General features: G+C 37.2%; 1 protein-coding gene across 1 annotated transcript in view; it reads right to left on the bottom strand.

The window, feature by feature from the left end:
- Nucleotides 1-14,391, bottom strand: part of GALNTL6 (polypeptide N-acetylgalactosaminyltransferase like 6) — a 464,021-nt gene that overhangs the window by 57,011 nt on the left and 392,619 nt on the right. The gene's annotated exons all lie outside the window — the stretch shown is intronic.

Genomic DNA, 14,391 nt, shown 5'->3' with positions numbered 1-14,391 from the left:
GTACTTTAAAAGCAGAACCATGTATCTACTGTAATTACGTAAGATGCTATTCCATTAACAACTAGTATTAGGAGTGAATGGGAATGCAAAGAAGCTAAAGGGAAAAATCTGCTTCCAAGTAATGCTAAAAGAACCCCATTCATAATTGAGTTTGCTTTTTAGTGATGAGGTTTAATCTCTCAATGGAGGCAGAAAAGCAATACAGTCACAAGTGAGCTGTGTTTCGGGGTCAGGTGAAGTGGATTCCTGACAACATCTTTCAATCACTAGCAGATGCAAACATTCCTGGAGGCCTGCTCTAGCAGGAGGATACGATTTCTTGACAAAGAGTAATAGCAAGAAAGAAAGACTGTACATTTTCTCAGAAGAAGAATGAGCTTCACAGAGGTCAGCATTTTGTCTTTGTTGCTTCTCTTCCCAGAGCAGGGACAGCAGCTTCAAGCAAATCTGACACAGCATGCTCTACATTAGCTGTTTTCTTCCTCCATATATCACTCTGCCTGTATCAATACCCTTTAGGTACCTTCCCATTAATTTGGGAGTGGTTCATACACCTGCATTTCCCAAGGAGAAAACTCAGTGTACCTCAACTCCCCATACAGAAATGACAGACAAAACCCTTTCTCTCCCTGCATCACAGGGGAGGGATTTACCTTGAAACATGATTTCACTTCCTATGGGATTTATTAAATGAGAGAGCTATGAAGCAAGAGGTCAACTCCTGCTTGGGATTCAGTTTTTAAAGACAACTGCTGCAGCATACAGTCTCTTATTTCTGGCTCTACAGGTGCTATCTGAAGTAATGAATAAGAAGAAAATCAAGAAACAGTGAAAAAAAGCCTTCCTGTTTTTGCTTCAGTAACTTGAGGAACTGTGAAAGTACACAGTAGATGTCAGCAAAAGATCCATGTGTGCATTCCTGGTAGTTCTTCAAGATCAACACATTATTGGCTGTGCGCTAATAATAAAGATGAGTGCCAGGAAAACTCCAAATGAATATCAGTCTCCACAAACTCATATTGCCATGAGCAATGGTGTCCACATGATGAACACTATGCTACCAAGCCAATATTCCTGCAATAGATCTTCACATCTCTGTGGAACAATGAATTTCACACCACTGTCAAGATATGTTCAGAGCATGTGTATATGTATTTCATTATCAAGAAAAAAGCCAACAGCTAAGTATTCAGCAAGAAATATGTATCATGTTCTTAACAAATAGTGTAACTAATAAAAACGTCCTGTTTCAGAGAAAGGAATATAGTCAAGCACATTTTTCTTCTTGCATGAAGGATTTTGAGTTTAGTTTTCCAGTGACAGAGTTTTATCCATGAAGCACAGCTAATTTGTACTCTAGGTGGAGATTAATGTAAGATCTTTTGAACATATTTTCTAATAAGATGTTAGCATGCAATCTATTGCAGTAAGTATCAAAAACATAAAAATAATCCATTTTCAGAAAGTTCATGGCTTGTCTGCTGATGTAAGTAATCCTTTGAAATATCAGTTCTTTGGAAAAGTTGTTTGTTTAGAAACTGATACATGAAAAGGTTTTTTCTCAATCACTAAACTGCTCTAGCGGGACCTGTCTCCTACAGACTCAGTGCAATCAGACATCCTGCATTCATGACAGCCTAGTTAGCTGCTGAAAACACCTTATTTTAAGAAGAATAATTTTTTATTTTAAGAAAATATTGACCTATAATACCAAATACAATGTTTTCAGTGCTACTATTCAGGAAGCTACATTTAAAAGAATCCTTTTAAATATGATTTCATGCAACCCCCTAATCTTAACTTTGACTATATTGTTTGAAGTTTGGTTGAATTACTTTTGAGTACTATAAATCTTAATCCTTAAAATAAAACCTTTTACAGTTAAACATTTCCTGTTGTTTTAAGCCTTGCAAACTGATTTTATAACAAAAGGTTTAATTACTGTATTTCCCTCTTAGGAAACAAACACATAATGAAGTACCTCAGTAAATTAAGAATGCTCCTCCCTATGTCTCAATTACTAAATTAATTTCTTTGATTAAGCTGAATCGTTCAACAAATCACCCAACACTGTTCTTTGTCCATGGAAATGCAGTTTTCATAGCAAGACAAAGTGTTAGGCACAACTGAATCACCACCACTGAAGTTTTACACAGCACTCCCTAAAATATGTGTATCTGCACTATATCAACTTTATGAGAAACATTGGCAACACCAAAAGCCTTGGAAGGAAGATCACATTTACTGCCTTCCTATTCTTCTAGGTAGCTGAGTTCCTAATATTGCTTAACACATCTAAGACTTTCTGGTACCAAAGGCAGAGACCTCACCACTCACTGACTCCGCTAATTCTCTGCAAGTTGTGTGGTCTTTTCCCCATGGAGTAGCTTTGTCCTCCTCAAACTGCTTTATTCACTCAAATGCTAGAAAATTACACATTTTTCTTTTCCTGAGTGTGGGGTCTTATATGGCTTTTGGAGATTGGTACTACAAAGCACAGGAGACAGCACTAAGTCAGCAATGCGCCAGACAGCAGAAGCATTCTTTCCCCAACTTGGTGGCAGGGAGCTGGTCATGGTCTTCCTGTGTCTTATGGCACCATATCCTCTCTCATAGAAGGAAACTGAAGTTCTATGACAGGGTCAGCTCCTGAAAAGCCCATATTAATAATTTTGTTATCTTTAAGATAACTGCAAGTGGATTATTTAATATATTTTCCAATTTTTCATTCATGCTCAAATTGAGCCTTATTCACTTTTTTTTTTTTTCTGATTGGGTAGTTTATAATAGCCTCCAAACACAGATTAAATATTCTGTAATCTCTACCATCATTTCTTTTCCCTTCTTCCCTCATCCACAGCCATTCAATAAACCTGCTTCTTGCCTGTCTCAAAATTTCATAGCAAGTATATATAATCTTGTATACCACACAAATCCTCCTCCTCACTCTGATTTAAAGATCTGATCTAAAGATCAGATTTGCAAACCACTGGGGAAATCCTTGTGTCTACTTTACCTAATTCAGCACTCCTGGGAGCATAATGAATTTTAGGCTGGTTCTGGGACCCAGGACAGCATGGCTATCCTTTCCAGTCACACTGCACCCAGCAGTATCATTTGCACCTGCAATGATGCCCCAAATCTGCATATTTCTGAATGCTTCAAATCAGAATTGCAGAATCACTCCAGTTTTGGAAGAACCTGGAGAAGCCACAGCCAGCACAACCTCCATCTGAAACAATGTTTCCCTGGCTCACTTCTGCTTCTTGTTATTATCAGAGTGCGCTGATCCTACTTTGGGGCACAAAAGTGTGTCTACAAAGTGCAATCAGGCTGATGACATCCAAGTTTCCCTTGGAGAACACCAGCTGGAGTGTCCCTGCAGCCAACTCTGACATTACTCTTGCAGGTAACTAATACGGATGGATGGCTATTGGCTTTCAGGCTGTCCTCCAGGGTATTTTCCTCAGTAATCAAGCTTACTTCCGGTAATGATGAAACATGACAATTCTAACAATTTCTAACAAAACGCTTGTTTTTACACCTACATTTTTGAGTCTTCTAAATTCTCTTCCATAACATCGATATTTGCATTCAGAAAACTCAAATTCAAAATATTTTCCTTGTTGAAAACAGCTTCTCTTGAAACTTATAAAATACTTGCACAAACTTTTCGCTGAGTATCTTTGTCACTTGAAATTATTCCATAAATAATAGCTTGAAATTTATCTTCATGGATCAGAAGTTCCATATTCTGAGCTGTATTTGTTGTGACCAGTCAACTGAGTCACCTTGTACTATACTGCTGTCTCTCCTTGCTTCAGTATAAATATACAGCTGCCCATTTGCTTGCCAATAAAGCCTGTACACAGAAAGCTGAAATACAATTTCCATGTATTTTTGAGATAATAAAGCTGTGTATGCATCAACTGAAGACAAGCTGAAAGGGGTTGTAGAGCTGACATGAAATACTGGTGAATTTTATTTTTGTGTTATTTCCTTAAATTTATACACAATAGTTTCCCAGCCGGCAACCCAGAACCACGCAGCTGCTTTCTCACTCCACCCCCCTTTCTCCCCCCCCATAAAGTACAGTGAAACAAGAACCTTGCTAGTTAGTTTAAAATAGTTACATTATAAAGAAAGATAACAGCTAAAGAAAACAAGGGAAGAAGGCCTAAGATGTTTGTACCAAAATCTGACCTCAAGAATCCTCTGTCAACACTTCCATTTAACTTTAACAATTCAGCATCGTACTGTATGGGGTTCTGAATGAGACAGTTTATAGATAATTGGACAGTTGACAAATTCTTGACAAATTCAAGTACAGATAGCTGCATAAGCATACACACTAGCAGTAACATCCAGCAACAAGCAGCACAGCCCTTTATTCCCCTTTCCCCGTATTCCCGTGGGAAAGTGCTATTTCTTTCCTCAAGACCCAGCTAAGGGTTCAAAATATCAAAATGACTCTGTCCTGGCTTAAACCACGACAGACCCAAACCCAGAATATCTAATTCCTTTGAAAAGACAGGGGAGAGATATTTGTGATAGTTACACTGGATTTTGCTCTGTTCCTAGCTTTGCCACATGCCTCTCCAGTAAGTCACTTGTTCTGTGCTTCATCTATTCAATTCAATATTAGTATCTTTCTACTTCAGTGGGATGCTTTATAACACATTCACTAAAGCTTATGATGCAAACAAAAGATCTCATTTAAAGGCTCCTAGCAAAAGGTCAAATAGAAAACCCACATAATTTCTTTTCATGAAGTGCTGATAAGGAATCAACAATTTAATTTTCTCATTTCATTTCTTAAAACTGTTCCAATCCGAAGAACGTGTGTGTCCATTGTCTTTCGGGGATTTCAAGGGTTCATTTAAGCCAGTGCCCATCTGACACAAATACCTGCCTTCCAAAGAAAAAACCCAAAGTAGGTTCACTTGGCAGTAACCAAGGGACCAGCAGAATAGCCCATTTTTCCCATATACATCAGTCACAGAAAGATAGAGGTTTGTATTCTGCATAGCTGATAGTATGTTTTGCCATAGATTAGAGATGCAGGATGATTGCCAAGAAGAAGAATGCTTTTTTCAGATAAACAAGTCTATTCTGATTGAAAAGAAACCAAGTGGGAATACTGACTTACTGTGAGACAAATATTAAAGCACCTAGACACTTAATCAAAAGCTTACCAAGCTCCCAGTCCCAAAATGTCATCCCTTTTTTTTAGCAAAATGTAGCTTCAGCAAAAAGAGCAGTATATGAAACAGTAGCTAAATATTCTTGTTATTATCTCAGCAAGAACTAAACTAATTTCAATTTCCAAGAGAGGTGAGACATGGAAAAAAACTAACTAGAGCATTTAACATATGGAGGAAGGGACTGACCTTCCATTTCTCCTAACAGTGAGGTAGATGTAGGATAGATCACATTTCGGCATTAGTTTAGGTCTATTTTTTTTTTTAAACATATCTTGGAAGATTTATCTTTTGTCCTGTTTCATACAACATCAGTTTTGATATTAACTTGACTGAGACCAGGATATCTCTTCCAGAGTTTCCCAGTCCTGCACTGCATATTTCTGTGAACTGTAGTTGTTATTTTAAACTGCTATTCGAGTACTCACAAAGCAATGAACATATAACTGGGATGTTTCTTTTTCCCTGGTTTTAAACATTGCTTAGCTAATTACGCTCCAGAGACACTAGCTGACTTAGTAGCAGCAATGCTGAATAATTCAGAAATAAGGAATATCAAGAGTGCAGAAAGGAAAGCTGCCATGAAAATCCACAGGGGTCTGTTTTAGCTAACAAATCTGACAGCGTATCAGTTGCCAGCCCTGCCTCTGGCACTGTGATGAGCTACTACTGTTCAAGCTATTGTTATCATCTACAGGATTTCTGAGTCCCAACAAGAGAATCTCCAAACCAGTCCATTCTTCAGACTGAAATACCTAAGTTTGAAAAATGGATTAAGGACACCAAAATTTACTTTTTCCATTACTATCATATCTCTGGAAGGATGAGTGTGCTGCTAACATTACTCTTACAGGGACAAAAAGCAGACAGAGGCAAAAAAAAAGGCTCAGAAAGGCAGAATTCTCCAAAGCAAATATTAAAAAACTCTGACCTTATGGCTAGCACCAAGTTTATTTAGACAGATAGCAAATATACAAGACACCAGAAGTCTCAAGGTGTATTTCAAATATCAAAATGCTAGTCATCTCACTCACGCTTCCAGCTGGCAAAGTTTACTTACTAAAATCTTGTTCGTCAGTAACATATACTCATCTGTGGTTTTCATAACTTTCAGGATAATTAACTGCTATAATTCTTCCCTTAAAAATGTACTGTTTTTTTCCATGTTATTACATATGCAAAGCACAATAAGAAAATTAAATTGCAAGAATAAAATTAATGTGTTTACTTGAGCTTTTTAATAGAACAGTATTTGTGTTAAGGTAAAGTGATGCTACCAAAGAGTTCAGAGTCAAAATAGCTTTCAGATCAGATTCACAAGGATTGTCTCCCCCCCAAACAAATAGTAGTTTAAATGTAGAGATATTAAATATTAGTTATAGCAGGAAGGATTAAACAACACAGCATGGTCTTCCTCCCAACATACAGAACCTATCCAAAATACTTTTTGCTTCTGTTTCCAGCTTTACAAAAACTATTCCCAGTCCCATACTACTACTATCAATGATGTTGTTGCAAATAAGTAAGTAAACAAAAAAGCTATGTTCATTTCAGGCTTCATTAGAAAAGGATGTGGAAAAACATCAACACTTATTGAATGAAAATGGAGCCAAGTATTGGAAAAGCAACATCAAAGTTCTAGGGGAATCTTTCAAATACATCTCATCTTGCTGCTTTCCCATACATACATCTTGTGCCTGTCACCTCATCAGAACCATGACTGGATCATTTGAACTTTTGCAAGAATAGCTGCTCCAAGTATCTGAAATACGCAAGGTCATATAGGTCAGGAATGGATGAAACAAGTATCAGTATCTTTGCAAAGGGCAAATGCAACTTTAAGATCTATTAGTGGAGATCTTCCCAGCAGATACAGATCAATAGCACTGCTGAGGATAGCATGCAGTATGATGCTGCATACAAATCTGGCCTGCTATTTTCAAAAAGAGGAAATGAACCTAAAGTTAGAGCTGTGCCAGAATAATCAGAGGAATTATGGAACCAGTATTTTTCGAGCAGACGCTGAAGAAGGCCACTGAAATGAAGACTGAATCAAGATGTGATTTCTCTTTAGCAATAGACTAGGGGTTACATGACAGATCAAATATTTTAAACAACCTGTCTGCTTAGATGTGTTCACTTAATTTCCAGAAAGACCACCATTTTCAGATATCTGAGGCATCATCTCTGCTGCTATCAAGTTGCAAGAAGCCCTCTAGCTCTGCTGGTGTTCATGGCTTTATGTGTTGAACCCCACGTCCTTCTGCTTCAGTTCTGCTCTCAGGTTACATTTTCTATTATATCCAGAAGGTCACAGCATGCAAAAATTTACAAATTCATTTAATAATTTTAATTAGATTGAAAAGTTTCAGGATTACTTTCTCCAAGTCAAACGAAACCACTCAAAAATCAGTTATCTTGAGAACTACAGCTATTGTCTCTCTAGGTAATTAGTATTTCTGCAGGTACCTATTGTTTACAGATAAGGAGCAACGTGCCTTTCAAGTTTCTTTCAGTTATCTTCCACATTTCTGGAAAATTTCTTTTCCAGCTGGGTAATAGCTGGTTTGTTGTGTTGTCTTTTTTTTGTTTGTTTGTTTGGTTTTTTTGTTTGTTTTATTCAGGGCATGCTCCTATTTTTTGTTATTTCTGCAACTATTTGAAGAAATTGCTCAGTGCAAAAGAAAAATTAGAAGAAAGTTCATTTAGCATCTGGATTCTAGCATTGTTTAACACAAACTTCTGTAGAAAAAAGTACTTAATTCTAAGTGGCTTCTATGACTTTTTTGTAGATCCACCTGATGTCTCTGTAAAACCAACAGTATGTGTGTGAGATAGTTACTATTACTCCATCCAAGCATCAGATTTCTGGTTTCACCATGTGTTGTACTGTGTTTGTTCTTTATATGACTACTAGAGAGATTGTGTGATTACTGTTCCTCACAAAGTTTAAGATTTTACTAACGTATCTTTAGTAGAAAGCTTTCTGTAGGTAGAAACTTGCTAATTAAGCAGAAATTAAGTAGAAATGCTAGTCAAAAGATATTAAGATGCAGGTAGATAGGACGCGATACCATCTCTCACAAGTGAATGCCCCACCACAAAGAATGAGAAAGCAAAATCTTTGGAGCTGTAATTTTGTGTCTATTTGATGTTTTTCCCTTCTCCCTGGGGAAATCAGGAAGAGGTTGTAGTGTCTAAAAGACAACAGAAGCATGACAGATTCCGCCTGTGGTTGAGAGGAGATGATATCCTGACTTGTGAGGAAAAAGAGTAGGGGCAGCTGAGATTCTGAAATATTCTGTAACCATGAAGGGACAAGGGCTACAGGAAAATAAGTTCCAGGATTGCATTTGCCCTTTTCACAGCTGCTGTCACACTGGAGACTCATTGTCCACAATCATCACTTTTAAAAACAGCATTTCTCTTTCTCTACTGTTACCAACGAATGAAATCTATTCTGAAAGAAATTCTCATTATCAGTTCACTTTGACTTTGAACTCCTTGTTACCAAATTTCAGCCTTTCCTCTTTGCTAATCTCTAAACTGCTACTGGGATTTTTTGTGTGTTCCCCGCCCTCCTTTATCTTTTCCCTGCTGGATGCCAACACTGACAATCACCCAATGGGGTCAGTTGTCCGAGTCCTTTTCTAGAACAGATTTTTTTTTTTTTATAATTAATTTCCCATAGTGACATCGTTCTTGTTATTGCTATTAAGCTTTCCTGAGTTAATAGCAATAACTTTCTACAGGTCTACTGCACACTTGACTCTCAGATGTGCTCATGCATTCTCAATGAAAAGATCTCTAGGTGGGTTTAAATACATTTTTTTCTGACTGAAAAATCTTGTCATATTTTCTTTATGAAAACATCGGCTAATATTCATAGGTCAAGGACTTTGAAGTCAATGGCTTCATTACATACGTGGCCAAGGAACTTTGAACAAACTTCCCCTGAAAATCGTGCCTGTAAATGATTTTAATATAATTATAAAAGCTTTTACAGGTAAAACATTACTTCGACTTCATTTAAACTACCATTTGAATGGAACTTTGCCCCATTAGCCAGTAGGTGGAGATGTAAGTCCAGTAATTACTGCAGAAACCAGCTCTTTGGCAGTCCTTGATCCAATTGAAGGTTTGTATAATACAATTTAACCGAGGTTAGATTTCTTAATAAGCATTAGATGAGACAGATGAAATCTGTCTGTAGATAAAGCCCATCTATCAGCCTTCCTTGACATAGATATTCTTACAGCCTATGGTCAGCTGTGCCTGCTGAGCTTAGGAAGCTTTCATATCCCACAAGCTATTAATGAAAATAAAAAGGCAAAAAATTAAAAGGCAATCAAAAGACATATTTTCTATTACCTGATGACGTGTTTTAATATTTTAAAATACCTGAACATGTGTCAAGTATTTTAGAAAAGTTTGATCAGCATTCTGTTATGCCACATTAAAAATAAAAGGCAGTATAAAAAATTACATAGTCTCAGTCATCCTAATACCAACATTTTGAAAAGTTTTGAGTCCTTCCATGTCTATAGAAATTATAAGCATGTTATTACCTTCCAGTAGACATATGAATGTTCTTAAAGTATTACCAGTTCCACTGAGACAGTCAAAATACTCTGTTTTAGTATTAAAGATTTATGAATCTATTAAATTATCATTATAGGAATTCAATACTGGAAATTGGTTGCAGTAGCAATAGTATCTTGTGATTTACAAAAACCTCAGGAATGGAAACGCAATTACAGTAATGTAAGATAAAGTGTAAAAATTAAAGCAATATAGTTGTACATTTATAATAATTTCATTTTGGTTATGCTGTTTGATTTAAAGTCAAATGAGAACACCTCTGAAATAACAGGACCCATCTGAATTAGGTACATTGACTAGTTATATATATTGTAAATACCACTAACAAAGGACTATTCTTCTTCTCTGAGTGCCCTTTGAGCAAGTCAGGAACAAAGACTGCTTCAAAACAGTTTTGCTGTTTAACCTGTCATTCTGTCGAAAAGAATCACTACAAAATGGGCGAGGCGTTAAAACCTACTGCAAAGCAGTTAGCTGGGGTTTTGAAACATTTCCTGTGGATGAGAACTCAGGGAGTTTGCTTTCCTTCAGTGCCTTCTGGGAGTCTTGAAACCACTACCCTCAGGTCCCCGGGCAGTGGTCTGAAAATACTGCTCAAAACTACTCTTTCCCTCACCGTTTACCTTCACCTCAGGTACCCTGAGAGGTCCTTTGCATGGTCACAATGGTTTGAAAGGCAAAATGTTGTTACTGTTCTCCCACTGTGCTCCTGGCTTATCACCATCTCTTCCACTTCTAATTCATTGCATGTCCACAGGTCATTTGTACTCATGGGAAAACAGAGTGGTTATTTGTCCTAGCACAGAAAAGCCAGGGAAGTTCTGCAGAATAGCTAAACTTTCTGCTGGGTAACCAGTCTCCTCAATCCTTGCAAGCACCTCATTCTCTGCAGGAGGCAAATGGACTTGTGTAACTTAAAGCCTACAGCCCCTCTCCAGCACTGAAAATAACACTGACACATCAACTTATCAACAGAAAATATCAGAGGGGTTGATTTTCCAAATAATTCACTTGAAGAGATAGCTGTCATCCCCCAAAGGAAATAGGCGATTTTAGAAATGGACAAAGGTGATATATGACTCTTCTTCCCTAGTAAAGGACACTACCATGGCACTTCATGGAAAAACAAATGTCAACTGTTTTGAGCCTTATTTGTTCCTGCTCTCTCAGATATGCACAGCATCTTATAAATAAACTAACACAGCAAAATTTGGAGTGTATCATGATTTTCACCCTCACAAGTTGCTGGAGGCATTTGCCTTTGCCTCTTGACAAAACTTGTCTTCCAGCTAGAATGATGATATTTTGGTTAATTACACGAAAATAAAACAGATGCTAATGCATCTGGGGATAATTCAGAATGTGATCTTGCATGTCTTATTTCTAAGGTCCTCATCACGTCAATACCTATAGTGAACTCCCCTAATAATTTAAATAAAATTGGTATTAGCTCTCTTTTTCTCATTCAGGTTCTTAGATCTGATTCACAGCTAACTACCAGGGTCAACTACTACAGAAATACGGAAGAGAAATAATTGCTGTCAGAGAGATGCAAAAACTGCTGATAGCCATTACTAAAAAGCAATCATCTATAATCCAACATCAGAATAGAAATTTTCATAAAAGCATATCTGCAAACATATTGTCCTGCATCTGACTTAGTTCAGTGTTGCATTAAAAACCTACATGGTGCAACTCAGCAACGCTACTCCATGGAGCTTTAAACAGGGCTTTGTAGATAACTGTATTGGTTTGGAACATGTGCCCATAAGGTCTTAGAGCTTGGCGTCAGGTTTGGAAGGGACCTGGAGAGACAGCTGCCATTATGCTATAAATTAAATGCCATCTAGAATATGTGGAGGAAGTCTTGTATACCATTTTATAAAGGTTTCCTTGGCAGAAAGCAAGGCTTCCACATCTGACAAAATTTCCAGGGCCACAGAAGTAGTACATGCTGCATTTTTGGCTGAGAAATTGGAGGAACCAATTGGATGCATTGCTGGAAAGCCAGAGACTTTGCATATCTTGGTTTCTGGCATGGACCAAACAGACATTCCTATAAATCAGAATTTAGAACAGAGTTTGCCATTTGCATGAGCCTCAAATAGAGCTCAAACAACATTGCAACAGGTTAGGCTGTAAAAAATGAATGGTTAATCAGAATGCAAAAACCTTAGCAAACTGGAGAAGTGAAGTAAAGGCAAAAAAAGATAAAATTCAAAATGTTCACCTACAAATATCACGCTGATCTAAGGATAATGAAGACAGATCACCCTTTTGGACACAGATATGAAGAAAAATAACTTGCCTTCAGACACAAAATCTGAATTACAAGAAGGGAATGACGAACACTTGGCTAGATACAAATTCTGCAGAAACTGATGTAGAGGTTGCACCACAGCACAAGCCTGGCATAAATCAACAATGTCAAGGAAACGTAAAAAGGAACACAGTCTCTGAAACAGACAACGTCACCTGCTTATTCTACTAGGCAATGGTAACGCTTTGGCAGTATCTGCTTTCAGTATGGAAAAATTCCAGAGGAGGGCTAAGAATACTCAGAGATCTAGAAAACATGACTTACTGAGACTGAAAAAAGTAAAAATAAATGTCTTGAAAATGAACAATGAACTGATCTGGCATGAGTCCTCAATTATTTAAAAGGTCTTCTCCCACTGTACAGTGTATATGACAAAATATATAGGGGTTAATGCTGTGGCAAGAAAGTTTCTGGTTAGATATAACAGTATAGAAACACTAGCTATACATAAATTTCTTCCCAGCCCCATCTTTTTGTGCTTCCAGCACAAACTGCATTGGCAGCTTAATTTCTTCAGAGTGGAAGCCAGAAAAACCTCTTCACTTCAGGGCTAAGGGAAGCCTATGCCAAGATAGCTGGACAGTCAGAATTATTCTATGTGGACAAAAAATCAGAAAGTATGTATCGGCAAGTGAAGATGCTTCTGTGCCATACTTAGTTGGTCACTGCCGCTGAAAAAAGAACTATGGGCACTGGAGAGGAAAGGAAGTAAAGCATTGTGATACCGTGGAGTATCTGACAGACCCTATAGAGTAAGGGAAGATGACACACACACATAGCCATCCACGCCCAACTGCTCATACTGGACAGATGTTAAAGAGTATCAGTTAATATGAGCCAATGACCATGTATGGAACATACATCAATGCACATATTTGGAAGAGGTTTGGCAGAGAGGAGTCTGACAAAATTAGTCAGTTTAGTCTTTGTTCTCTCTTCTGCTTGAAGCAAGTGTGGCACTAGATCGAGTCCTTAGATAGAAACTGGTCTTAGGTAGAAATTCTTTAATAAAAACCCACAACAACAAATAAATGGAAGTGAATGCATAGGTCAGTCCTAACTTCATACAGGTAAACACTATAAAAATAAGAGAAGAGTCTTGGTTTTCCATTTCTTAGCACCAATAGGTGTCACCAAATCCTGCATGAAAGTTCTAGAGCAAATGGCTTGAAAATACACAATTAAGAACAGAAATAATTATTTTAAAAGAGTGATTTCCTTTTTTTTTAATGGAAAATTGTTTGGACATGATTTTATAATTTTGCATGTTGATAGCATTAAATAGCTCATGTGTATGCACTGAGCAACATCTTTCTGTGTTTTTCTTGGCCACCATCTCAGTCTTTTTTTTATGTAAAGAAATATTAAATTTATGTCCAGAAACGACTTAGTTTTCTACTTATTGGTAGTTATGGTGACCCACTCTATGAATTTGCCTCAGCATATGTGCATATAGACTGTCAAGCTCTAAAGTTAATGCTTGTGTTAAGTAGCAGTCTAACAGCTTTAGAAACTCTACATTCAAGCGAATTATGAACATTTTGAATAAAATTAGTTCCTTTTCATCTTGGAAGGCATAAGTCACTAGCAACATTGAAGTTTTGTGTATCAAACCTGAATCCACTCATTTCAACTACTACGTGGGACTCAAATAATCCCTTGAGTGACTCTTGTGAGGTTCAAAAAATTATACCAGCAATAGCTTTTTATCCTTGGTTGTTTGTTTTTTAATGATTTTTAAATTTTACTCTGACTGGTTACACCCTCTGTAGAGTTCTCACTTCTGAACTGGCCTTCAGAGAAAATGTACTGGTTGTACAGAACTTCTACACTGGATATGCATGTCTTCACTGTGCTAGTGCTAAGAGTGGATGCCAGTTTGTAAAAGCTATTGTTATTTCCACTATTGTTATCTCCACTAACAGTCTTCTACAGACCACAGCTTGTAAAAACAATAAATCAAGACCTTAAATTACACAAACTCACACTGTTTGGAGACTGCTTCTCTGCAGGATAATGTCTTTGTATCAAACATTCCTGTAGCACAGTTCAAAACAGTAGATTATACTTAGGCTTTATAAAAATAGACGATTGTTTCTGGTTGTGAGAGGTTTTATGAATATGTTTATAGGCAGAAATCAGCCATAAAAGACAGACTATAAAGCTGTGGGAGCTATAGAACAGAAATCATTGTCCAAAGCACTTTCTAAACTTTGGAAAATGATCATAAAATTGTAAAAGTGCTTGTCAGATTTGAAATGTAGTTTT

Source organism: Pezoporus wallicus, unplaced genomic scaffold (assembly GCF_028554395.1).
Source record: "Pezoporus wallicus isolate ANWC-B61680 ecotype Strahan unplaced genomic scaffold, APGP_CSIRO_Pwel_v1 contig_2384, whole genome shotgun sequence".
Lineage (NCBI taxonomy): Eukaryota > Metazoa > Chordata > Aves > Psittaciformes > Psittacidae > Pezoporus > Pezoporus wallicus.
This window is presented reverse-complemented; position numbering and strand designations above follow the sequence as displayed.